The sequence below is a fragment of the Cheilinus undulatus genome, linkage group 22 (genome assembly GCF_018320785.1).
Source record: "Cheilinus undulatus linkage group 22, ASM1832078v1, whole genome shotgun sequence".
NCBI classification, from domain to species: Eukaryota; Metazoa; Chordata; class Actinopteri; order Labriformes; family Labridae; genus Cheilinus; species Cheilinus undulatus.
In genome coordinates, this window is record NC_054886.1 from 21,332,435 (window position 1) to 21,360,096 (window position 27,662).

At 40.9% G+C, this 27,662-nt stretch overlaps 1 protein-coding gene across 8 annotated transcripts in view; it reads right to left on the minus strand.

The window, feature by feature from the left end:
* The window catches only part of LOC121504912 (collagen alpha-1(XXV) chain), a 245,038-nt gene that overhangs the window by 118,187 nt on the left and 99,189 nt on the right, over positions 1 to 27,662 (minus strand). The window lies entirely within an intron of this gene.

Sequence of the window (27,662 nt, forward strand, 5' to 3'; positions counted from 1 at the left end):
TTTCGTGCACAAATAAATGCTGATATGACAGAACAGATTCATGAATTTTGCAAAAATCAGCACTGAAATGTACTATACAAAGGCAGATCCCTGCTGGATATTCCCCAGTCAACTGTAAGTGATACTATTAGGAAGTGGAAGCGTTTAGGAACAACAGCAATTCAGCCACAAAGCCTGTCTGACTGCATTATACCAACTGTAATGTTTGCTGGAGGAGGGATAATGTTATGGGGCTGGTTTTCAGGGTTTAAGCTAGGCCCCTTGAAGGCTGATCTTAATGCTTCAGCATACCAAGACATTTTGGACAATGCTCCAACTTTGTGGCAAGAGTTTAGGGAAGGCGCTTTTCTATTCCAACATGACTGTGCCCCACTACACAAAGCAAGGACTAATGGTTTGATGAGTTCAGTGTGGAAAAACTTGACTGACCCAGATAGAGCCCTGACCTCAACCCCACCGAGCACCTTTGGGATGAACTGGAGTGGAGATATTGAGCCAGGCATTCTTGTCCAGCATCACTGCCTGACTTCATAAATGCTCTACAGAATTAATTGGCACCAATTCCAACACAAACACTCTGAAATCACACTCTGGAAGCGTTCTTAGAAGAGTGGAGGCTGTTATGGCTGCAAAAGTGGGGGCAACTCCATATCACAGTACATGTATTTGAATAAAATCTCATCACTGTTGGTGTAATGATCAGACGGCTGAATACTTTTGCCCATATAGAGTTTGTACAAAAACGTGATTTGAATATGGGCAACTTGTATTCAGGCAATCAAATACAACCTACCCTCAAATTCCCTGGTATTCAAATGTGTTTAAATGATGTTTCATCATTTTACAAAATCAGCTTTTAGGTCTTGTCCACACAGAGATGAAAACAATATATTTCGGTTACTTTTTGAAAAAGTTTTCCATAAATACAGGATCGTTTCAGGAAATGTCTGCATAAGCATGGAACCACTGAAAACGACTGAAAAGTAGTAGTATGTAGTATATATGCCAAGCCTGTGAGTGGCGCTGTAACGCTTCCATGGAAATGCACCAAAGGAGAGAAGAAGATTACAGAAAACTGACAAACTTTTCTCCTGGTTGGCCCCTTGGTTGTTCTCCACGGTGGATTTAAGAACGTCTGGTGTATGCTGTTCTTTCTGTGTTCCTTCTGTGTTTGCACACAGCCCCAATTCAGCAGTTTAAGAACATGCCATGAATCCAATTATTCTTAAAAACATTTTTAAGAACAAATTAAAGAAAACTTGTACTCCTATAACAGATTGGGTGCATGTTTGCTGTGTGACAGCTGTGGTGTTGTCTGTCCCTTGTCTTTTCCAAGAGTTTTGCCTCAATAAATCTCCCTACATGTGACTTGATTCCTTGTACAGCTGGGTCTGGAAATTTCAGAATAAAAGCATTCTGTATGAACGAGGTAAGAATGGTTTCTCTGTAAAAGGCCCACGCAGATCGGTACTACATTTATCTTCCCTGTGATATGCTCTACCAGTGTGGACCACAGTCAGAGTTCAACTGGTCAGCCAATCACAGCTCATTCTCTGAACGCCACAGTGTATTTAAATATGATGTACTTCTCATTAACCCCTGCTTGCATTAATGCTGATGCCTTACACTGCTGCTGCTGCAGCTTAACCTCCTCCACCCCAGCCTCCTCCTTTATAGCATAAAAGTAGTTGCATGCTACTATGGATTAACTGCTTTTGAACTAATTTTACTGTATTCAATATGCATTGTTATAAACATATCTATCCATATGGGGGTTCTAGCCATACTATCCCTGAAAAGTCAAAGCATGCTGCTTGACCAACCCAGGGAGCATCTTTTGAGCAGAGCCTTCTCTGCCAAGTACAACTGTTTTGCAATAAATTGGTTAAATGCATGACGAGTGTTCCTGAATGAAACAATGTTCAATCTTCAAATTTACATGTATGAAAAGACTCCAATTTTTCTTACTTTTTACTTTGTTGAACCCGTCTCCTTCCCTACATGGCCGCTTGCTGCTTTAATTTCCCTTTTCCTCCATCTTTTCTTTCAGCACGGATGCCCAGCTTTATAATTTGTTTATCTAGACAGTGTTTTCCTGTTTGCCATTTTCCTGTCAACATTATCAATCTCTGAAGGCTCAGCTGGAGGAGTAAAAACAATTACACGCTTTGCCAGGTTTTACATGCTGAAGACCTGACTGCTTCATATTGTACACAGGCAGTAGTCAGTTTGAAGATCGGTGGTATCTCTCCCAAAAAAAGACCCCTTCCTCCACAGTGTACTTTAAACCTCCAAGCTGGAAAAGTATGTTTCTTTGACGCGCAGGAAATTAAAAGTTGAACCTCTTCTGGTTATACAGTAGTACATGGGAAAGCTCCGCATCTGAGGTGGGCTTGTCAACGTGTAATAGAATGAAAAATATCCAGAAAGGGAAACTTTCCACTTAACATTAAAGTAGCTGTCAGGAAAAAAAGATTGAAAGCCACTCCAACCAAGAGGAACGGTCTTCCCTGTCTGGTTCTGCATCATAGAAAATATCCAGATTCAGTTTCAGGCAGTAACAATGCAGTGAGGAGTTATTATGTAAATCATTTTAGAAACTCTTTTGACCCCGATACCGCCAAAGAAGAGCCTTCTATCTTCATGTCAGAGGCTCTTTATAATTACAGTATTGTAATAAGAATGGTGAAAGTTTTTGAACAGTTGACATTAATTACTTTGGTGTCAAAAGTTTCAGACAATCACGACTCTCTGACACTGGGCTTTTGTCTGCAGCCAAAACACGACTCTAAATGCAAATCTGAAGAGCCTCATCTGATCTCTGAACCCAAGGCTGAACAAAAATCACTGTCTACATTTCATCTTGTCACTTAACCAACTCTATTTGGCCTTGGTGTTCACAAGTGTCAACAGCCTGCTCTTTCAGCAGTGACTGTCTGTGGCTTACCCTCCTCATGAAGGGTGTCAATGATTGTCCTCTGGACTTTTGTCAAGTCAGCAGTCTTCCCCATGACTTTAGTTGTGTGTACTGAATGAGAGTGAGACAATGAAGGCTCAGAAAACCTTTGCAAATGGGACTTTTTCAACACATTCCATTATTTTGAGATGGTGGATATGATTTTTGTGAGCTGTAAGACATTATCAAGATAAAAAAAAAAACTACTGGGAGTATTTTACTTTGAAAGACATTAATCTGGAATGTATAAAACGTTTTAGGTAAATCATTGGAAAAATGAAATTCTAACCTTTTTAGAGGCACCTGTAGGGGTTGAAAATTTAAGTCACATATTGGCTACATTAAGACACTTTTCCCTTTTCTTGAAAAAAAAGGAAGGGTTGTCTTTTATCATAGTCTAGACCACTGGTTTCCAGCTGGTCTAGTCCTAGGACCCACCACCACCTCCTGAATAAGCAACTGCCCAAAGTTTTGAAAATTTCTAATAAGTCAAATTTATTGTACTTGGGTTTGAAAAATGTGACCAAAAAAAGAGACAGGACAAGCATGCCATCATAGACATGCTAAACTAATATGCATGCATTGTATATTATTCCATTTCCCATGATAAGGTGCAAAATTTGTTTTTTTTCCCCAGAGAAATAAAAGCAGTTTTTTCTTAGAAAAGAAGTTAAACAGGTTTAGATCTCAAGACAAGGCTAAACTGTACACCTTATCAAGTAAAAACAGGGTGAAATAAAGTGTAAAAATGTGTTTTGGTTCTGGCTTTCCATATATCACGGACTTTTAGCTTCAGCTTTTCCACAAACATCTTCAAGATGCACCAAAAACAGCTCTGCAACCCACTTTTGGGCCCTGACCAGGGTTATATTGGTTGACTAAAACTAACAAAATAACTAAAACTAAAATGTAAAAATTATTTTAGTTAACTGATAATGAAAATAAAAAATAGAATAATAAAGATAAAGATAGTAAAATAAAATGTAAGATTCCCCCCACAAAAAAGGAAACTAACTGAAACTGGTTTCTTTGGTCTTAAGTTGTATACAAGCATCAAAATTGAATAAATGAAATGAAAAATGATGGTCTCGCCCCTGACAGGTATCCAATATTACAGAAAAAACTAAAACTAAAACAAAGGAACAGGCAGGACCTCTAACCCTGTGGATAACTTCACTCATGGTGCAAATGCTTCTCCCATCAAAAACAACAACAATCCACTGGGAACATGATTAAAAGAACCCCAGCAGGGATCACTGTCCATCCAAACACAACTAAACACATTAAAATTAATCTAAGGGCATAATTGGGAACTAAAAATCCCAGGATTCATTGGGTACAATTTTGTAAATTTTTGGAACCCCACATTTATATTCAAAGTTTGACAGTGCAGTTGTGAAATGGTGAAAGGCACACAAGTATGGCAAAGCATGGGTTACTAAAATAAAAAGAAAACCCTATTCTCAATCACACATTTCAGTGTTTTCTTAATGTTTTCAGCCCATTCATGAAGAGTAGGAACAGCAGTCTACGCTTCATGAATCCAAATCTGTTTGGCCATAATTATAAGTGTATTATTCATCAGTGAGTTCTAGTGTTGCTCCTGAAGTCACAGTGCGACAGGGGGAGCACTAAGAAACCAAAGGGTAAAGATGGGGACAGCTGGTCTCATTTCAGATCAGCCTGAGCAGTGAACACAGTCCAAGGAGGCTGAGTCCTTCATAGGCTGCATCCCCTGAAATGAGACACACCTGACATGTTGACTGCCATCACTAGGCTTCTTCAGAAACTGATGGTTGACGTCACTCATACTGCGTCTGTGTTTTATAAGCTTTTACATATTGTTTGGCCGACTTGTTTAGGACCTCCAGATGTGTTTTTAGGGTGCAAAATGCAGGATTGTGTTGCACTTCACCGTAAGATTCTCCGTCCTCAGTCTGATCCCACTGTTTGGCTCAGCTTCAGCCTCTGACTCTGTTCCTTTTGGACGTTTTCCAGGATAATGTCAGCCGCTGGCAGCGAAGGATCCAGGCACAGTTTAAAGTATGTAACCACAGGTGGAGTTTGACTTTCACTTTACTATGGTTCACATGAAGCCTGCTTTCTCCATAGGTTTGTTTTTGAAGGCTTTAGAGGAAACAGAAGGGGGTTTACTGCCCTTGGCAGTCACTTCGATATTGCTCACTTTGAAATGACACTTGACACCTCGGAGAGGCATATTTTTTTAGCGGCGATACGACATCCTTCTGATTTTGGTGGTCAGTTTTTGACAGCTGCTGAGAAAACACAACCCACATGGGAGTTGGTGGTCCAGACAAAATAGCCTCTGTGTTATTTTCAGATATCATCATGATTCACAATATTCATCACAATATTTTTCATTCTGATTACAGAGAGTAAAAAGGGATTCCCTTACAATCCAAATGTGCCAGTAGAGATAAACTTCTTAGAAAGTATGCCAGTAAAAACACTCTTACATTTCACTTAATGAAACACAACTGAGTGAAGAAGTCAACAAAGTCTATTGGATCCAGTAAGACAGGTTTTCAGAGCTTTGATGTGTTTACATGAATTAAGACCAAGAGAAGTGATAATGTATTGTAAGAACTCTCATCAGAATGAAATCAATACGAGGCAAACATGGTCCTAACGTGCTGAGAGATCCTAAATTCCATGTCAAGGCAAACATCAGGCTAGCAGAAAAACGTATTGGCCTGATATTTTCTCACAATACCACAAGTACGGTCACGGAACAGCAGCTTCAGGAAAAAAACTGTGGCGGGGAACTCATGATGAGGGTCAACAGCTATGAACAATCCGTTGAAACCTTTTCAACCCTTTCAACAACAGCTGGAGAGTGAAATAAATCAAAGTGAACTTGATATTCATTCAAGTGTTTGTGGTCAGACAACTTAATAGGTCTGGGGGTGTTGTGTATTTTGTTTATGGTGGTCTTTTTCTTTAAGAAGTAAGCAGCAGAAGGAATCAGAGCCAGATGAAACACATATTTTTGCATGTGCTGACAAATTTAATATTTGTTTTGTTTCATTTATTATTTACAGCCTCATTTCCAAAAAAGTTGGAGCGCTGCGAGAAATGTAAATAAAAACAATGATGCAATGATTTGCAAACCCCATAAACCCATATTTTATTTACAATAGAAAAAAATAAACAACATATCAAATGATGAATCTGACCATTTCATGAACATGATTAGCTCATTTTGAATTTGATGGCTGCAGCACATTTCAAGAAAGTAGGGACAGGGCATTATTTACCATTGTGTAGCATCTATTCTTCTTTTAATAAAAGTCTGTAAACATCTGGGAGGTGAGAAAACCAGTTGCTGGAGCTTTGGGAGAGGAACATTGTCCCATTCTTGTCCAATGTAGGATTCTAGCCGCTTAACAGTCCTGGGTCTTCTTTGTTTTTTTTTTTTCTTTTTCTTTTTTTTCGTGTGTTATGTTGCGCCAATTGTTGAAAGGTATTGACTGCAAAGAGGCCAGTTAAGCACCAGGACTCTTCGACTGTGAAGCCATGCTGTTGTAACCTTGCAAAGCAGATGGATACGCCCGTTTCCGTGTTTCTGACTGTTTGCTGCTAGAATTCTACATCAGACAAGAATGGGACAACATTCATCTCCCTAAACAACAGCAATGGTCTCCTCACTTCCCAGCCATTTGCTGACTTATTAAAAGTAGAGGGGTTGCTACACAATGGTAAACATGGCCCTGTCCAGACTTTTTTTGAGACATCAGGCTGCCATCAAATTCAAAATGAGCTAATATGTTTTTATGAAATGGTAAAATGTCTCAGTTCCAATGTCTGATATCTATTGTGAATAAAATATGGCTTTATGAGATCTTCAAATCAAGTCATTCTGTTTTAATTTACATTTTACATAGTGCCCCAACTTTTTTGAAAGTGGGGTGTTCATTTATCTTTTAAGGATTGGGGCCTCAAGAGTGGAAGTAACAAAAAGTAATGATAAAAATGAAGGTGATGGAAATGTATGTGACTGAAATATTAAAAATATGTGAACTTTAACATTAGGTTTGATATTTATCATGTTCAACATATGACTTTGGTTACTTCCAACTTAAAAGAGAGAGCGCTTTCATTGAACATCTCAACTTTCAACCTTTAAAAATCAAAAAAACTGAATTTCATCCAGCAACTTTGCTCATTTGTTAAATTGCCCACAGAAATGATAAATCTTTCTTGTACATGTTAACATGACGGAACTGTTAGGGCGTCACGTAAGCTGTAAGAGCAACATAAAAACCAGGCAGTGCTTTCAAGTCTAGTTCATTTTTTGATTTTTTCAGAAATAGTGAAACAACATGAGTATTTTTTACAATCCCACACAAAGTTATCGTCCATTATACTGATAGTAGTAGTCATTTTAACGCCATCTGGCAGAAAAGAATTGGCAGTATTGGGGATCCTGCTGTTTTAAAGCCCTGTCTGTATTCTTTTTGAATACTTTTGCTCATGTTGTTCATTACTCTGCTATTTCAATGTTACGCATTCCTTCACAAAACAAAGTTTTTTGTTTACACTTCATGCATTTGGGTCTAAGTTGTACTTTACCACTACCCATCATCCATAAAATATTGATGGGCCCTGAAACGCTAACAGAAGTGCACCTCTGCTTTATTTCTCTTTTTCCACCAAACCAATCAGTTTCGAAGTGAACCAGCCCAGGTCTGACTCATTTACAATACCAGCATTGTTTCAGAGCTTGATATACATAATCAGAGCACTCAAAGCTTCTCTCACAAAGTAATTCAGCTATTCCTCAGAATAAAAGTCCTGCCAAAAAAAGCAAAGTGGGTACCAGCTCCAACCTCCAAAGTAAATCAGGTTTGACGAGAATTGGCTTTAGACTTTCAGCAAACCCAAGCGCACCTTCCTGGATAGAGAGAATGAATTCAGACGGTGTCTGAGGGAGAGGTTACCATCACATACCTTGAATTGAACCATGTGAAAAAGTGACAAAGTGGACTTTCAACTTTATTTTATTCTCAGAAAGACACTAGCTGTGTTCTATGGGTGCTGATGCTTTAAATCAACCATCAAAAACAGTCCAGATAGTGTAATCTGTTTGTTGTTCAGTGGTGTTAAGAATGTCTCAGTGAGCCCAAAGTTAGGGATGTACAATTTCATTGGCATAATATTGGTATCGGTACATAAAAATTGAATCACTGGTTTTGGCAGATCTGAACATTTCTACTGGTATTTACAACCAATATATTGGACTTTCGTTTGGCTCTGAGGTTGTTCTGGCAAACTGTCTGACGACTCAGAAGGTGAAAGCAGGGCTTGGCTCTGGCTGTTCTCAGCAGGGGTGGAGAACTGCTGACTTGGACTGGGGAAAGGTCAGCTGGTCGATGAAAGAACACTGAGAAACTCCTGAACCCTTCTAACATGTTCTCTGAGGAGGAGGCAGAGCTTCAAGATCTGGGGGAAGACTCATCTATATCCTTGTCAAAGGTTGCAGTGGTGGTCAAGGTCCCAGGTGTAGATGAGAGTCACCCTGAGATACTGAAGGCCCTGGACACTGTAGGGCTGTCTTGACTCATGGAGGCAGACCAGGGAGGTGGTTCACATTTTTAAAAAGGAGTACCAGAGGGTGTGATCCAATTATGGGTATCACACAACTCAGCCTACGGGGGAAAGTTTACTCTAGAGAGCCGGAAAGGAGCCTGATTGTCGAACCCAGGATACAGCAGGAACAATGTGGATTCCGTCCTGGCCATGTCACCAGCTCTTTACCCTTGCAGGACTTCTTGAGGGAGCATGGGAGTATGCTTATCCAGTCTACATGTGTTTTGTGGATTTGGAGAAGGTGATATGTGATAGGTGAAGGTGATATGATATGTCCAACAGAGGGTTGGATATATGGTGGGGCGCTGCGGGAATACGGGGTCCTGTGGCTGCTGCTACAAGCCATCAGGTCCCTGTATGACCAAAGTGAGATTTGTGTTCGCATACTAAGTTGGACACGTTCCCTGAGCGTGTTGGCCTCCACCAGGGCTGCCTCTTGTCTACAATTCTATTTGTGATTTACATGGACAGGATCTCAAGGTGCAGTCAAGAACACAATATTTTTTTGTTTGAGGACCTCAGAATTTTGACTGTGATTTTTGCAGACGATGTGGTTCTGTTAGCTTCTTCTGCCAGGGACCTCTGGCAGGCATTGGAGGGTTTGTTGCTGCATGAGTGTGGAGTGGTCGGGATGAGGGTCAGCACCTCCAAATCCAAGGTCATGGTTCTCTGCTGGGAAATGGTGGATTGCTCACTCTGAGAGGGGAGTGAGTCTTTGCCCCAAGTGAAGGAGTTCAAGTATCTCTGGGACTTGAGAGAGGGTAGTATGGACATTGCGATTGACAGGTGGATTGGTGCAGCGTCAATAGCACCGCAGACCGTTGTGGTTAAGAGGGAGCTGAGCTGAAAGGCAAAGCTTTCAATTTACCGGTCAATCTTTGTTCCATGGTCTCCTATAGTCATGCAGTATGAATCACTGAAAGAATGAGATTGCATGTTCAAGGGAAATGAGTCTGCTTGAACCAGAACTTCGGAAAGACTTTCATGACTGTTTGTCATGAAGAATTCCAGCCAGTGAAGACAACTACCCGTCATTTGACCAATAACCTCCATTCAACAGAAGCAAAACACATAAATTAGGAACACAGTGATTCAGCTTGAAGTCTGCACTATAACGGAACTGGGGACAGACGTTTCTTTTCAAGCCTGACTCAAGACTGAGACAGTAGAAACAGTGCTGACAGTAGACCCGAGTAATTGTTCTGCCTGTGAAACCAGCTAAAGACTGTCAAGTGCCGGCTAATGGAAACTCAGGATGGAACTCAAAATCAGATTTCTCAGAAGGGTGGCCGGGCATTAAGGAGCTCCAAGTAGAGCTACAGCTGAAGCCAGCTGAGGTGAATCAGATATCTGATTAGAATGCCTCCTAGACGCCTTCTTGTGGAGGTCTTCCAGGTGCACCCAACCAGGAGGAGACCCCCGGGTAGACCCAAGACTTGCTGGAGGGATTATATATCGTATCTGGCAAGGCAACGCCTTGGAATCCCCCAGAAAGTACTAGAAAATGTTGCTGGGAGAGATGTCTGGATTTACTTGCTTTCCCCTGCTGCCACTGTGACCCGACAGTGGATAAGCAGAAGAAAATGCATGGATGGACATTGGTTGAACATATCGGCAGAATACAGAGTATACCACATCTCCATTTCTAATTCTAAGAATATTCCCCCTCTGTCATGCTTAATTTTAAATTACAAGCCTTTTCTAATGGATACACCAGCTTCCTATGCTGACCTTAATGTTTATGTACTCTATGAGTCAGAAAACTACAATATCCAGCATGAATGTGTGGGCCATTTCATGGTGGCACAGTACTGCCAATGTCAATGATTATGGAAACAGACAAAATTGCATTGCCAGAGTTTGGGTCAGTTAAAATCAACGCCCAGGGTAGACATACAAAATTGTCTTTGTGTGACTTGGTTCTTAAAATATTCATGAAAGCCTCACTGACCATTAATCCTCTGTTTACTGTTGTATAAATAGACTTCCCTTTCCCCTTCCTGGTTGAAATGATTGACAGTTTAACAAGGATTTGCTGTGATTTTTCAGGTTATTTGAGTGATTTCAAACTTCCTCTGCATGTTTATTTCATCACGGTCTGTCAATATCAGATTCAATCATGAGCTGTAAAACATAAACAGTTTATTGGGCTCACAAGACTTTGGTTGACTGAATTCTCAGAATATTTCACAAAAACTCTGATGATCAATGTCTCTTCAAGTATTCCAAGGATTTAGGAGGATTTAGTCTAAACAGACTTTATTACAGTCCATTTTATCCCACAACATGGATGGATGACTTTATTAAACCTGGCAACACTTTGGTATCCAGGTCATCGGAACTATAGCTGCACAAAAGCTGGCCTTCTGCTGCACAATCATTTGTTACTCTACAAGTACATTTTTGTGGAAACGTCTGGCAAAGAGGACAATGATTTCCATCCAAGATCTTTCTTACTATGCATGACAATGAATAAATCAATAGATGAAATGCTAATTCACGGAATAATGGGTCCACTGTCCAAGGGAAAAAATGGAAATGAACCACAATTGAACAATCATCGTCATCTGTGAATGTCACTACCTCTTCATCTTAAAGGCGATGTGTACTGTTGTCAGATATGAATTGCAAAACTGAACAGTTAGGCCTCACCAGGCAACATATATGGATGGCTATATGGAATATGTGCACATCTATGACAGAAAAGCCAGGTCTGCTATTTTACCCCCCTCATGAAACTGAAGAGTTTACTTTAAAACTTTGACTGACAGGCGTGAGGATTACTTTTACATGCTAATACTCACATCTCCCAGCGCTGACGTCCGGTGGTTCTAAATTGTTTGTCTGAGAAATTCCTCAACAGCCGTATCAGATTTGACTTGAATTTCTCTTCAATATCAACATACAATAGAGTAAATTTTCATTTACGGTTTGGCTTGGTCTGGATGGGCTTGCTTGACCCTTTCACTGTTTCCCCCAGCAGCTAAAACACTTCAGTATTTGGAGGATCTTTACCTGATTGTCAAACTTCAGCAGAAAATATCATGGCATGGTTTTGTTGGATGTCATGAAATTAATGCTGAGTTACTGAAAAAAGCGAGGTGACTATTAAATGAAGCTCGGTTATTGAAAAATGGCAAGTTTATGTTGGCGGTCCTGTGTCATGCAGATATCGTTTACAGTGATAATTCTCTTGGACCAATCAGTAGTCATTAGTGGTTTCACTCCCCTTTTTCGTATCCTTCATCTGGTTTGGAGCCCTGACTGAAGTGAAACTAAACAAGTCCTGGATCTAATCATGGTTTCTGCCTATTCACTGTTACCACATGGAGGCGGTTTTCTCCTGATGTCATGGTCAGGTAGGGAAGCCCTAATAATAGTTATTTCATTGCACAGCTGGTTCCAGATGGCATCTTGTATGAAGAGAGATAATCCGAGTAACTGATTTAATATTGTAGATTTCCAAAAGCTAGCAACTAAATAGGCTGTAGGATCTTTAAATGTAGATGGATTCTTGACTTAAAGTGTTTAATGTCTACACTCAGGTTCAGGTTTGGGTTTTGACTGGACATTGCATTTATTGTAAGAGGTGTAACCAACATGAAAACCAGACAGCTGTCTTAGGGTTAAAAACAAGCAATTGTGAAGCTGAGAAAAGATGGAACTTCAATCAGATTCATTGCACAAACACTAGCAATAGCCTGTACAACTATTTGGAAAAGTCCAAAGAAGAAAGAAACCACTGGTGGACTAAGAAACAGACGTAGAGTGGGTAGACAGCAGCAAGGAAAACAGCAGCAGTGGACAACAGAAATATTGAGAGCTGCAAAGAAAGACCCTAAAATAACTGTTAGTGACCTCAGCAACAACCTCCAAAGGGCAGGAGGGAAGGTCTCACTATCTAATGCTCACAGGAATGAAGGTCTCACCATCTTATTTTCACAGGAGTGAAGGTCTCACCATCTAATACTCACAGGAGTGAAGTTATCACCATCTAATGTTGGTAGAAGATTTCATGAACAAAGTACAGAGGCTACACAGCATCAGTTGATTACAGAAACATTGTTAGAGCTGTAAAGAAAGACTCTTAAAAAATAACTGTTAGTGACATCAGCAACAACCTCTAGAGCGCAGGAGTGAAGGTATCACCATCTACTTGTCAAAGGGTGAAGGTCTCACCATCTACTGTTCGCAGAAGACTTCATGAACAAAAGTTCAGAGGCTACACCGGAAGATGTAAACCACTCATGAACAAGAAGAACAGGAAGGCCAAGCTGGAATTTGACAAACAGTACAGAGATGAGCCTCCAAAATTCTGGGTTAAGTTTTAAGGACTGATGAGACAAACCAGATATTAACCTTTACTAAAATGATGGAAAGGCTAATTTGGAGAAAGAAAGAAACTGCTAATGACATACAAGCTTCTCTGAAACACAGTAATGTCATGGCATGGGCTTTAATGGCTTCTTTTGGGATGATGGCAGCAGCAAAATGAACTCAGGGGTCTAAAGAAACATTTTGTCTGACAACTTAAAAAAGAAGCAGCCAAACTGACTGGGAGATCCTTCATCAGGCAGCAAGATAATGACCCAATCTGAGGTCCTTATGGTTACAGATGTTCAGTTTTAAAGCTTTATGTCCAGTCTACAGATAACAGTCCATCTAGATAAAGACCTGGACTGTGTCTCCAGCTCCTCTTGAGGCTGTTGGTCATGAGTATTGTTGAGAGAAAAAGGAAAGTCCCCTTGAACTTGTAACCCTCCGGAAAAGAAGCCATTGTACTCCGTCTGACCTTTCCTAACTACTTTTACTAATCCCTTAACTTCCTCAAACCTCTTCAATTTAACAGGGATGAAGAGACACAAAGCAGAAGCAGCAAGAGTTCCCTCTCAAATAACAAGCTTTCTTTCCCATGGAAGACTCCGGAACCTCAAATACCGGTTCTTGAATTACCATATCACTCTCAGACTTTACCCTTTAAAGTCATACGCGCTTATTTACCACAGGAAAATGCGCGCAGTATATTATGACGACTTTGAACCCAAACACAAACTTTTGTGCGATGGATATGCTATGGACTTTTTCATATCATGTCAGTGAAAGTTCAACTCCTGGAAGTCAGAGGAAACTTTCCACATTCCTGCAATCAGATACACGGAGCAGACGGCAGCATGGTTAGCATGTAATGTTACTCAAGAGAAACCCTATTATCAGCCTTGTAAGTGGTGGTGGTTCTTTATGAAGCTTATTCTACGAAGCCATAAATAAGTTGTGGATTTGAAAAATGAGTCATATAAATGTTTGTTACTTGTTTAAAGAGTGCTAAGCTTCGACTTTATGGTGTTAAATCAAGTCAATTTTGGCTACACAATATAAACACCACATTCAAGGCAAGAATTTGGGGGCTCATTTTAACTTTCCCTTGACTCATATTAGAATCCCATCTTAACCTATGAAAACAATGTTCTAAATGGTAATTCCCATTATTCTCTAATTTTGTGGCATGCAGTATGTCTTCATTATCCTTATGTCTCATGCAACTATTTCCTGGATAAATATGATGATTGCAGCTGAATAATTCTCCGCAATTATTTTTAATCTGCCCATAAAAGAGACCATTGTGTCTGATTTCTACATTTCCTCGTAGTATTAGGGTTCACTTTTTTGTCACCACATTATAACCTGCAAAGCAGTGCACAAGCCCTGCACTGACCCACTTATTGCAATGCAATGTAACATTAACTTTAAGAGAAGCTTTGCATTCTTCAGGAATAGATGCATTGTTAAATGTAGATCGACATATGTTTAGATTGCTACTCAAGAGAGCATGATTAGTTAGCTGGAATTTCACAGTGTGATTTATACAACAGCCGTAAAGTAAGACATCCCACTGATTAGGGGCTGAATTAAATCTAACCAACAGTCATGAGGGGTAATGAACAGTGACGCCTGCTCCACAAACGTTAATGAAACTCCACTCTGCAGTTTTCAGTTACGAGGCATCACGAAAATAGAGTTCTGATATCCTCAAAGGTCCACAGTTATGTTAAAGTTTAAACTCATTTACAGTACCAAAAGGATGCTTGTTAATGTCAGCTTGTCTTGAGGCATCACGCAACAGGAATCTGAAACTAATTACACCAAGCAGCATGCATTAAAATGCAGGGACATCAGCAGATTTAAAACGCACACTTTCCTGTAGCATCTGTGTGCGTGTGCTCGAAGAATCACTCTGAGGATGTTTGAAATGAAATAATCTCTCCACCCATCCCTGATGAAAACAGCAATCTGGTGCTGCTGTGTTGAGGAGGTCTGTGTTTGTCCAGATGCCAGTTATCAGTTCATTAAACCAGGAGTCAATCAATTAGGATGGAAGAAATTTGTCTGTCACTGCAGGCTCCATTAACACTGCGTCAAGCAGATTGAAACTGGTTTTAAAAATGTGTTTCTCTCTCTTCTAGCCAGCAAGACAAAATGGACTTGCCAAGCATTGGACAACAGCACCTAGAAAAAGTATTCACCTCTTTTAAAGTGACTGAACTGATTTAACAGAGGTCCAGCTGATTGGTGCTAGTAGTCTCACAATTAGTGAAATGGGGTACACAGCATTCCTTGCTACCATTAAGCACCATTAAGACAAAATAACACTTCAAGCAACTTAGAGAAGGTTGTTGAAAAGTATAAGTCAGGGGATGGATTGAAAAACTTTTAGAGGGCACTGAACATTCTCCAGTAATCAGTTAAAACTACCATAAAGAAATGGACGGAATATGGCACATGTGTAAATCTTCAGGTAGCCCTCACAAACTGAGTAACCGTGCAAGAAGAAGACTACTGAGAGAGGCCACCAAGACACCTATGACCACTCTGAAGGAGTTACAAGCTTCACCAGCAGCTAAGATTGCAGAGACTTGGCACACAAAAGCTGCTGCACAGGTTCTTCACCAGTCAGAGCTTTATGGGAGAGTGGCATGTTGGAGAAAACTCATTAAATCTCAACTAAAATTCGACAAGACACCAAATGCTGTACATCATCACAAACACACCATCTGCACTGAGAAGCATGGTGGTGGCAGCATCATGCTGTGGGGATGCTTCTCGGCAGCCGGCCCCGGAAGGCTCATAAATGTAGAAAGTAAAATGAATGCAGCAATGTGTAGGAAAATCCTGGAGGACAATCTTAGTCAGTCTGCAAGACAACTATGGGCTAGGGGAAGATTTATTTTCCAGCAAGACAGTAACCCAAAACATAAGTGAAAGCTGCACAGAAATGGTTTAAAAGACAACAAGGTGAATGCTCTGGAGTGGCTGAGTCAAAGCCAAGACTTCAATCCAATTGGGAATTTGTAGCTGGCCTTGAAAAGGGTGTTCATGCTCGATCCCCCTGCATATAGACATTTTTTCATTTAATTGCTACTTCGAAGAAATCAGTTTTCACTTTCACAATAAAGAGGTGTTTTTTTGATAAAAAGCAAAATTATATTGATCAACAAAATCAATAAAAGGGTAAAACATTAAAGGAGGTGATTACTTTCTATAGGTGCTGTAACTGTGGACAAGGGGCCTATTTTTGCACTTGAAAAGCTCTATTGATCCAGTCTTTACAGACCTGTGGTGATCTATAAAAGCTTACACTTAAAGAAAGACACGCTCTCATACTGAAAATCATTATACCTCTGTTGTTTTTTCTTAAACTCATACTTACTCGCTTCTGAAAGCCAAGCAACATGAATATGACTACAGCTGGCAGGCGAGCATAGATCATCTACGATTTTGTTCCGGTTCAGTGTCGAGACTGGAACGCTCCTGAGGAAGAAGCGAGGCCTTTGAGAGAGCCTTTTCATCACCTTCAGAGATCAATGTGTTTTCCTCTGGCAACAGGCTGAGCGCTGGGATACTCGAGATCCACCCCATGTGCCTCACACTGCAATTATCCTTCCACAGTACCGACTGCGGTCGTGATGGAAGCACAACACACTCCCTGATGAGGGGGAGGTTAGTAATAAGCTGATCGATTGGCTGAGTCCCATCAATTTATGCTGCGAGTTAAATTGGCACAAGCAGCCATCCTGACGGCTCTATCAGAAAGCTTCGCCGAGTAACAAAACCTATGCTTGCACACAGGAGGAGTGTTACTTTTGGGTTGACTTATCAAGAGACAAATCCAACAATTTCATGTCTTGCAAATGAAAAAGAGAAACACGAGGATGAGCCCAGCTTGGCTTGGCTGAAGTGTGAGCCAAAGTGGAAATTAATGGTTTATTTGAGTGTTAACCGAGTTAAATGTTGGCGTATTCTCCCTGCATGAAAAGGGCCTTATGAATCCACAACATTAAAAAAATGAATATAATTGTAATGACACTGTGGCCATGTAAAGCAAACAGGCACGTCACCCTGCATTGAACTATATCATCTCACACCTGTGCTCCAAAATCACTGCTATGGTTGGAAACACATTCACAGAGAGACTGCAGGAAAAACACGGGCAGCCAAAACCTGAAGGACTAAAGTTCTTAGCATAGGTGTGATTTGTGGAATCTGATTTACACTAGCAGATGAATAAAACACAGAGGAAGGGCTGTTATCAAGGCCAAGAGTTAATTAATCCACTCAGCATATGTACGGAAAGAGAAACACAACCTCAGCTTAACCTGGCAAACATTGATTAGCAACCAGCAGTGACTGATTTAAGCTGAGTACTCTGGTAGTAAATCAATACCCCTAATTAGACCTGGAAATACTGAGATGCAGAGGCTAGCAAGTATACCTGAAGTCTGCTAGCTTTAGCTTTTACTACAAGATAAACTCATCTGGTCTTTCATGCTGGTAGAATTACAATCTATCTCTAAAAATGTCACATTGGCTGGAGTTGGGGTTTGGGCTTCAGGTCTGTGTGTTAGGGTTAGGATCCTAACTCCAAATTTCTAACCAACCCATGTCCTAAATTCAGACAGCTACTTGAGCTCTTAACCTGAATGTGTTGGAACGTGTTGTCCCATAGTTTACTTGGTGAAAAAGGCAGCAGAAGGAGATGGATATCCAGTTTCTATTCTGGCCAATAGAAGAACCATTTTCGTCTTCCACATCGTCTTCTGTTCTCCATCAGCATTGTTTGTTTGGGACATACCGCCACAAATGAGCAGAGATCACAACAGCTGGATGTTATCAAGAGGGTTTGATTTGTTTGACCAAGTGCAGGGTCAAAGCTAACCAAACTACTGAGAGTGAAATAATGTTACCATTTCATCCCCAACTGAAGTTGATTGATTTAGAAATGTAGGAAGGAAGGAAGGGAGAAAGGGAGAAATGTAGGGAGGGAGGAGGTGAGAAAGGGAGAAATGTAGGGAGGGAGGAAGGGAGAAAGGGAGAAATGTAGGAAGGGAGGAAGGGAGGAAGAAAGGAAGGAAGGAAGAAAGGAAAGGAGGGAGAAAGGTAGGAATGAAAGAAGGAAGAGAGGGAGGGATGAAGAAAGAAAGGGTGGGAGCAGGAAAGCAAGGAAGAAAGGAAGGAAGGAAGGAAGGGAGGGAGGGAGAAAGGCAGGAAGGAAGAAAGGAAGAGAGGGAGGAAGGAAGAGAGGAAGGGAGGGAAAGGCAGGACTGAAATAAGGGTAGAGAGGGATGGATGAAAGGAGAAAGGAAGACAGGAAGAAAACAAAAAAGAAAGCAAGGAAGGAAGGATGATAGAACGAAGAAAGAAAGAAAAGGCAGAGGGAGGAAGGATGGGTAGACAGGAAGACACGAAGGTAGGAAGCAGGAAAGAAAGAGATGGAGGAAAGAAGGGAAGGAAGCAGGGAAGCAAAAAAGGATGGAGGGATGACAGGAAGGAAGGATGAGAGGAAGGAAGTAGGGAAGGAAGGATAGAGCAAAGGAAGGAAGGAATGTAGACAGGAAGATAGAAAGAGAAGGAGGAAGGGAGAAAAAGAGGGGTGGGAGAAAGGCAGGAATGAAATAAGGTAGAGCAGGAGGGATGAAGGGAGAAAGGAAGACAGGAAGAAAACAAAACAGAAAGCAAGGAAGGAAGGATGATAGAAGAAAGCAAGGAAGGAAAAGTGGAAGGAAGGGAAAAAAGGAAGACAGGAAGACACGAAAGTAGGAAGCAAGACAGAAAGAAAGAGACGGAGGAAGGAAGTGAAGGAAGCAAGGAAGCAAAGAAGGATGGTGGGATGACAGGAACGAAGGATGAGAGAAAGGAAGTAAGGAAGGAAGGTGGATGGAAGGAAGCAAGGAAGGAATGAAGACAGGAAGGTAGGAAGGAAGGAAGAAAGCAAGGAAGCGAAAAAGGACAAAAGAATTAGAGGAAGGATGAGAGGAAGGAGTAAGGAACGAAGGATGAAGGAAGGATAGAAGAAAGGTGGGGAGGAAAAAAGGGTGGGAGGAAGCAACGAAGCAGGAAGGAAGGATGAAAGAAAGAAAGAAAGAAAAGGTAGAAGAAAAATCATGGTCATGCTGGACAGTTGACTCCTTTGCGGGTTCGGCTTGTAGATGCTTTGAAATCTCACCATTGCTGGTGAAGATGAAACCGTAGTGATGATGGTGTGTTGTAGACATGTGTGTGTATGCCTCTGCCTGCCACTGGAGTGCTTGAGTTGCTGAAATAGTTGCAGAAGCATTTCAAGTCCCTGGAAGAAATTTTCAACCCGGATGCCAAGAGGCAAATGGGACATACAGTGCATGATTAGCATCAAATGATCCCTCTCTTGTTCAAGTTCAAATGGAATACTCTATCTGTGTTTAAGACTTCTGTGGCTATTGGATGTCACATTCAAATCATGTGTAACCTAATACCTGCCTCAAACGGATGACATGACTGCTGGCCGACCTTAGCGTCAGCAGAGATATGCAGGCCTGTGTGCGTATGTGTCTTTGGTGTTTGTGGATGGATTCAGAGCCACAAGATGTGGACCACAGAGCTTCAAACTTTTCAAGGACAGTCATCGCCATTCCTCAAATGAGATGAAGTCACCAGAGAAAAGTCAACTGTGCTTAAATCAAAAATGTTTTTGCGCTCATCAGTGACTTAAGTAGACTTGCATTGACTGCTTTCTATTGAAAAAGCTGTCTATATACGCACCTAAAGCCTCACATATACTAAAAAATCTTTAAAATGTTGGCTGACTCAGACAATGTAAGAGACCCCACACACAGCAACAAATTATGACAGAATTGCTCCTACAGTGTGTGGTGTGCAACAAGATAACCAACAAAGCACACCACACACTAACAGATTCATCAGGCCATTCCATCTACTTTTAAATGGTTAAGGATCTACAGTATGCATTTTATATTGAAAAACAATCCAAATTGAATTGATTTATTGATGAACTTCAAGCCCAACAACACAGAAGTTGTTGTTTTTTTAACTTTAAATGGCTGGTTGAATGGCTGGTATGATTGTAGCATTGAAAATCAAGCAGTTACTCAAAGGTTGATGACTAATTTTAACTGGAAAATGGTTTGCTTTGTGGACTCTGTTGAAATCTTCTAGACCCTGGCAACCTGTTTTCCCAATCAAGAGCCAAATTTAGAACAATTATGGACTTATTTTTATCTGTGCTACTTTTGTCTTAGCGTCTCTTTCAGCTAAGAAGAGGGCAAGGCTCACCTCAGGTCACATGTTGTTTGCAACAATTAAAACAGTATCCGACTAACAGTGTGAAGTTATTTTAGCTCTGTTTGATATCACTCCTCTTTTTACTGTAGATATACAGTATTCAATCTTGTTTTTTACTTTGGTGGCTTTATGAAAGCACAGGTTTAAGTATTGAAGGGACACCTCAGTTCAACTTAACATTCTTCAAACAGAAAAATAAGGGTACATGGAATAGGAATCAGTGAAAGAGTAGCTCAGTGATTCCAGCCACAGCTTTATTAATCAAGCTAATCTCACTGTTCATAAAGGTACTGCAAAGACTACGGGTCAGTAGGTAGAGGCGGTCGTCTCACAATTGGAAGGTTGTGGGTTTGATCCCCATGTCACATGTCGATGTGTTCTTGGCGGGAATCTTAACCCCAGTTTGCTCCCTATTCTGCTTGTGACTGCATGTGGATGGGGTTTGTTGATAAGACTGCCACTCTATAAAGCATCTTTGCCATCAGTGTGTAAATGTGGATTGAATCAGTGCCATCATTACAGCATAAGGGCAAAAGAAGCAACTCTGAGAGGAGGTACCAAAAACTTTCCAAGGCACTAAACATCCCCTGGAGTTCAGTTTATCCATTATCAAGAAACGGAAGGAATATGGCACATCTGCCTAGATCAGGCCATCCTCACAAACTGAGTGACCGTGCAAGAAGGAGACGAGTAAGAGAGGCCACCAAAACACCTATGACTACTCTGAAGGAGTTACAAGCTTCAGCAGCTGTTGCCCGGGTTCTTCACCAGTCCAAACTTTCTGGGAGAGTGGCAAAGAGAAAGCCACTGTTAAAGAAAACTCATCAAAGCTCGATTATTTGGCCAAAAGGCGTGTGGGACACTCCATGGTCAAGTGGTCTGATGAAACCCAGATGGTGCTTTATGGCAATCATACAAGACACTACCAAAGACCGCACATCACCACAAACACACCATTCCCACTGTGAAGCATGGTGGTGGCAGCATCATGCTGTGGGGACGCTTCTTGGCAACCAGCCCTGGAAAGCTTTTAAAGGTAGAAAGTAAAATGAATGTGGAAAAATATCCACACAGACTTCGACAAAACAGCCAAATTATATTGACCATGACTGATTTATAAAACACAATAAAAGGGCAAAAGATCCAAGGCACTGCAGACTATGAAATGGTCTGTATGGTCAGAGAGAAGTGAAATATTTTGAACATTCTTGGTGAGCCAAGCTTTAATCTAAAATAATAACTGTACACTGATATTGTTTCACACTGGTCAGCTAACCTGTAATTTCACTGAGCTTTCCATCTCCTTTGATCTGCACTCTAAGCCTCAGGGTGCAATATATTTTCTTCCTTTTCTCTCCTGTATTTTATCCCAAAAGCTAAGGGCTTCACTTTCACTATCTTCCAACTTATCAGCCGACATGTGTGGTCTGAGGCAGCTGTTTACTTGAGCGTTGCCTGACCTGCGTTGGATTATTCCTGCAACAGTTTGAGCACGCGAGCGTGACGGGCACCGGCTCTTATGTCATAGATACCCTATCTTGTCAGCGGCAGGGGAAAATGTTTGATAGAGAGGTGGCGATGAGGAGCGGGGAGAGGAAGAGGACTCGAGTAGAATGGAGGGATGAAAGATTTAAGAGCAAAATGGAAAGTCTGGAGTCTGAGTGTTCTGTTGTGAAGTTGTACTCAGTGTTCATGTTCAACTCAGTCCGGGCAGATGTTATGGCTGTTACTTTCTGGCTATGTGCACTGGATATAAAAGGACAGCTGTAGCTTCAGATTTGTCTGATATGATTTGAAAACAAAGTCTTCAAAGAGAAAATGCTCTACTGAACTTTAAAAACTGCCTGCACTGAAGACAAGTGCCAATTTAAGCCTCTGCTGGGCAGAGGCTGCTAAAAGTACAACCTAAATTTTCCATCCAGCACTCCAGTGGATCATAATAGTATGGTGCTAAATGCCAAATCAGCTGTGGTATTATCCAAGGGTATAAAGTTGAGCATGACTACAGGTCTGCATGTGCTGACAGGCAGATAGGTGCTCCAGTAGGATAGGTACAGTAGGTGTGCAGTAACCAGAAGCATCTGGATATCTTGCAAACCTATCAAACATACACAGTTGGTCAAATTCTTCACAGGGTAACCCCATGCGTATGTCTGCACGCACATGTCTCGGACATTATATGCCTCATCACATCACAAATCCCTCATAGAAGACTAAAAGATCCCACTACAGAGCGTCCTGTTTTTCCTGAGTGGCATCAAAACAGCAGAGATGAGCTCTGTGAGAACACTGGACGTGTCTCTTGGCCTGAGTGGAAAAAAATTAAGTGCCATCGCTGAGCTGTCAGCCCCAAACTCATAGAAAGTCATCAAGCTCTGAGTTTATTTTCCTATAAACCCCTCTGAGCAGTTCTCAGAGATACGCATCACTCATCTCATTTTAAAAGAAAGCCACAAAAACAACAAAAGAAACACGTGTTAAAAATTTTTATACACCACAAACTATAGTTATCTTGCTGCTATTGAATTGCCAGGGATGAGTAACAAAAGAAACAAGAATGCAGTTTTGAGTGGGAATGAATTGGCAGGAAAAGTCAAATTCCCAGCAAATGAACAAGGTTTCCGTTTTTCTACACTCAGTCAACCTTTCCTTCTGAAAAGCATACACAAACCACGGCACCTTCACTTACTTTTGTGAGCCATTAATTCCCCTAAATAAGGGCAATTTCTTTTACAAAGCAATCACAGTTCCTCACAGGTCCTTCCTCAGGAGCTGAGTCATAGTGGGTACAATGTGCTTTGTACACTTTGTTCTTTTCGCTGCAGTACATGGTGTCAAAGCAGTTTAGCAACACTCCATTCAGGAAAGTCTCATAAACACATTTATACATAATGAAACGAACTCAGCATTTTCCAAAGGAAACAACTAAACAAATACACACATTTATTTTATAGTTTATGTGGAGATTTCCTTCCTGTTATTATGAAAAACAGTTATTTCACTATCTTTCTGTGCGTAACGCTGGCAGATGATTTTAAGCCTGAATTACCATCAGGGAGACTGTGGACTGATTCAAGGCTTATCACAACCAACTTTTTGTCCAAATAATCCTCAAGTGTGTTGTGTCACTTTGATTAATGAAGCCTTATTTCATGCAGCACACAATACCATGCTGCTGCTGCTGCTGCTGCTGCTGGTAAACCTTAACCTCCTCCATCCCAGCCTCCTCCTTTATAGCAGAAAGCTTGTTGCACCCTCATATTGACATTCATGCTACTATGGATAAATTGCTTTGGAAGTAATTCTATTGTATTCAACACACATTGTTATAAATGTCCCTATTCATATGGGTCATTAGAAGCATCAGATTTGTTCCAAAAAAACAGTAAATCTAGTCCCCATTTTCAGTTTCAGGCTAATTGCTGGAGTGCTCATCTATTTTTCACTTGAACCAGATGCAGTAGAAACAAACATCCTGCCTGCTGAAGGTGTGTTTTAATCAATATTTCACTTGTCTTTAGTCCTGGATGGTTCATAGAAGTGAGCCGTGGCTTTGTCTCTCTCGAAGCAGCCACAGTTCAATACCTCCTGTCTGTTATGGTCCTGATGCTAAAGTTTAGTAAAGTATGAAAGACATGTTCTATCACTGAAGAATTTCATTTTGTCTAGCGATATCAGGAAATGTTATCACCCTGTCTTATGTTTTAGACAACTGAAATATGGATTAAAATAACCCTTCAGCAGGTAGGATGTTTGTTACTGCTGCATCCGGTTCAAGTGAAAAAGAGAGGCGCACTCCAGCTATTAGCCTGGCACTGTGACCTTAAGGTGAACTCTGGTCAGAGCACTGCTGCCTGGTTCTGTGCCAGAGCAGAGACAGAAGTTAGATTTACTGTTTTCTGGCACAAATCTCTCTTTGCTGAAAGATTTGGGAAATTGACCTAAAACGAACAAAAACACAACATGTAACTGGTTGTTAACTTTTTAATAAAGGCAGTGACATCAGCTGAAAACAGAGTTGAACTGCTTGGTGATTTTATATCATTGCAGCTTTAGGGGAGCAGGGTAATTTCCCATAGCAACACGTGGCGTCGTGGTGCTCAGGTGCTCTTTTGGGCTTTACTGGGACCAACACTTTGACTTCTAGGTGCTTGAAAAAAGCACCTAGAAAAAAACTTTAGAGGGTTAGTATGTGTTTGAATCTAAGTAAAATCATCTTCTGCAATTCTGCTTCTCTTAAACTCATCATATTACCGCTAAGTGTGGCTAGACACCTGCATTAACCGTCGGCTTCCAGGTCATTCCTAAAATTTAGCATAAAACGAAATGGATTAGCTTTGGTTTGTTTATAAATCTAAGTTGGTGACTTAATTTGAGGGAAAATGGTGAAGCTTTTTCCAACCACATGCCAAAAATCGATTTTTACCCCTCCCTTTCTTAAATTCGTCACATTAAAGGAGCTAAACATGCACTAACTGCTGTTTCCCTGTGAGGCACAGATATCGATGTATCCATTTTTATCTGCCTCTTGGCAATAAAAGAGTAAAACCAACTGCAAACCAAAGCGTTCCCTGCTTTCATTCAGTGAGGACTATTAAACTCATGGCACACGCCACCATGCAAATACAATAAAATTATCTGGAAAGCTTTGTGTAATATGAGGATAAGCATTAGTACAGCTGAAATATTTAGTAGAAAATAAGATTGTCAGACATGAAAGTGATGGCATTAGGAAGTGTAAAAATGGGCAAATCAAGTGTGACATCCAGGAGCTGGACAGCTTTTCTTCTGTGATTAAAGAAATGCCAGACACGGTAACTGAACGCCACATGAGAAATAACTGAAGGATTTTCCCGATCCATTGAAGTTTGACAGAGAAAACAACAAAGAGTGTTTGGAAAGCATTCAGGCAAAGTACCTCTGCATCATGTTTCCCCCTGTGTGTCAGTCAAACTGACCAAGTCAAAGGTCAGAGGAGGGGGAGGAGGGAGGCTTGGCCTCATGGGACCATTTATAATCCTGACCTGTAGTTTCAGGTGGCTGGAGGGCCACGGTCAATCTGGTGTTCATCAATACACATTGTTCTTATTATGGGTGTGAGACTGAAGGCTTCTAGTGAAAAAAGTCACAAATACCATGATGGCATCAACAGCTCAGAACAGAGCTGAGGTATTGGCTGTGTTTGAATGATTGAATGGCATATAATGAAGGGAAGAAATGCAGGTTTGGGAAAATAAATCAATCATTATATCTACATTTGTGGTTAACTCCTCAAAGGGAGCATGCTCAGTCAATAACCTGGATGATATTCAAGTAAAAACACGCAAGAGAGTGCTGCTATACTGGATATTAGCGCAGCAGGGATTTGGTCCTCAAGCAAGAATTAGCAGGATGACAATAAGACCAGAAGACTGACAGAACAGGAAGGGGAAGGGAAAAATTCCTCTTTTCCATAAGACAGGTGTTTTCAAGGGAAATGTGTCCAACTAAAACTTAAAGGAAACCTCCTACACATTATGTGCATCGTTTCAATACTAGACCTTGATCAGGCAAACCTGATGAAGGTCTGGTACTGAAATGTTGCTACTGGAGTTGCCTTCAAATGGCAATGTAAGACCGTTATAAGTAGGGATGTGGCAGCTAGCCAACTAAAAAAATCAATGTCATCATCCTCACTAACCAGAATTACTAGTCCATTAAATGAATCATTAATATTTATTTGTCAGTCCTCAATACTGGATAAATGTTGCACTCATACTATAGCTGAATACTGACTTGTAGGGGGTTTTACTCCATTCCTCTTTGCAAAACTGCTCAAGCTCTGTCAGGTTGCAGAGGGATTGGGCGTGACAGCCCTTTTCAAGTGTAGCCACAAATGCTCTATTGTATTAAGATCCAGACTATATTTGGGTCACTATCTTTCGAGAAAAATTAAATCTTCTCCCAAGCCTTAGTTCTCTGGCATGCTGAATAACACTGTCCTCCAGGATTTCTTATATTTTCTGCATTCATTTTACCCTCTACCTTTACAGGCCTTCCAGAGCTGGCTGCTGAGAAGCATCCCCACAACATGATGCTGACACCACCATTCTTCACAGTGGGGATGGTGGGTTGACATTACTTTGTAGAAATCTGTTTTCACTTTGAGCTTGATTAATTCATAAAATCAATAAAAGGGTAAAACATCCAAGGGAATGTATACTTTTATAGGCACTATAATTCATTCCAACTAGGAGATCGGCGAGATATCTAAGAAGATAGGCTTCCCCTCCCCCATAAAACTCCCCACAACTTTGTTGTTGTTACCTTAAAGCCCGTTTCAGACTGGGAGCGTGACACGCACGTCTCGACCGCGACATGCCTGGATTTTCAGTTTGACTGCATGTTAACAAGTCAGGGCTTTCAGACGGCCTATATGTGCGCCGCATCTCACGTGACCGATACGCGCGGCTCAAGCACGGAGAGTTCAGAAATTCCAAGTCTCGCCTATTTTTTCCGCGCACTGTGTGCAGCTATGGACCATATCAGACAGGAAAATGATAAATGGAGAGCCATATTTGCATCATTGTAGCACATATGCACATAGAATATGTTTATGTGAATATGTTTTGTGCTTTTCTGGTTTGTTCTTTTTAAATTAAAAGCCCGGTTTAGCATTTCTGTAGAGAAACTCCTTTCACGTGTACAGAATGCTTTTGTTTTGAATAAATCCCAGCATGCTTCCTCTATACACTGAATCAAGTAGCTTGTAGGGGGGTTTATTATGGTAAAACTTGTGAAAAAGGACAGGGCTTTGAGAGCAGAGAGATTGGGCTGACACGCAGCAAACCCATACCCAGTGTGAAAGCCGCACAGGCAGGAGCCAAAGCAGACACGCGCAGCACACGCAAGCAGCAAAACACGCAAGCAGCAAAACACGCTCCCAGTCTGAAATGGGCTCTAGGCTTGCAACAAGTGTAGTTATGTAGACAACTACTTCAGTATCATACATTCATTTGTATGTTCTATTCTATAGAAAGTTGCATTGGTGCCCAGTTGAATACTCTATACCAATGATCATGTGCGGTAACATTAATTTCAAATTAATACCAAATTTTTAATAAAAATTTGGCTCAAAGGTCCACATTTGTGCAGCTCTTATTCGTCTAAAGCTTACTCTGCAACTTTTAGAGCAGATTTACAGCCCAAAACAAATGCTACCTCTGCATTTTCCAGCCCTTCCTGCCCTGTTTAACTGTTTCTATGTATCTGTGAGTTCCAGCAGAGATGGCATCAGTCGCATCTCTAAACAACATACAATACAATGCTACAATTTCAGCTAATGAAATACAACTCATAAGTTGATTCTGTTGGTATTCATTTGCCTCTCTTAAGTTGGCGGGGCCATCGTTTTTCCCAAATATTGACCTTGTAGGCATGGTTGATAGTTGGAGGAGGAGGAGGAGGAGGAGGGGTTCACTTGAAAACATATATAGATCATATATGA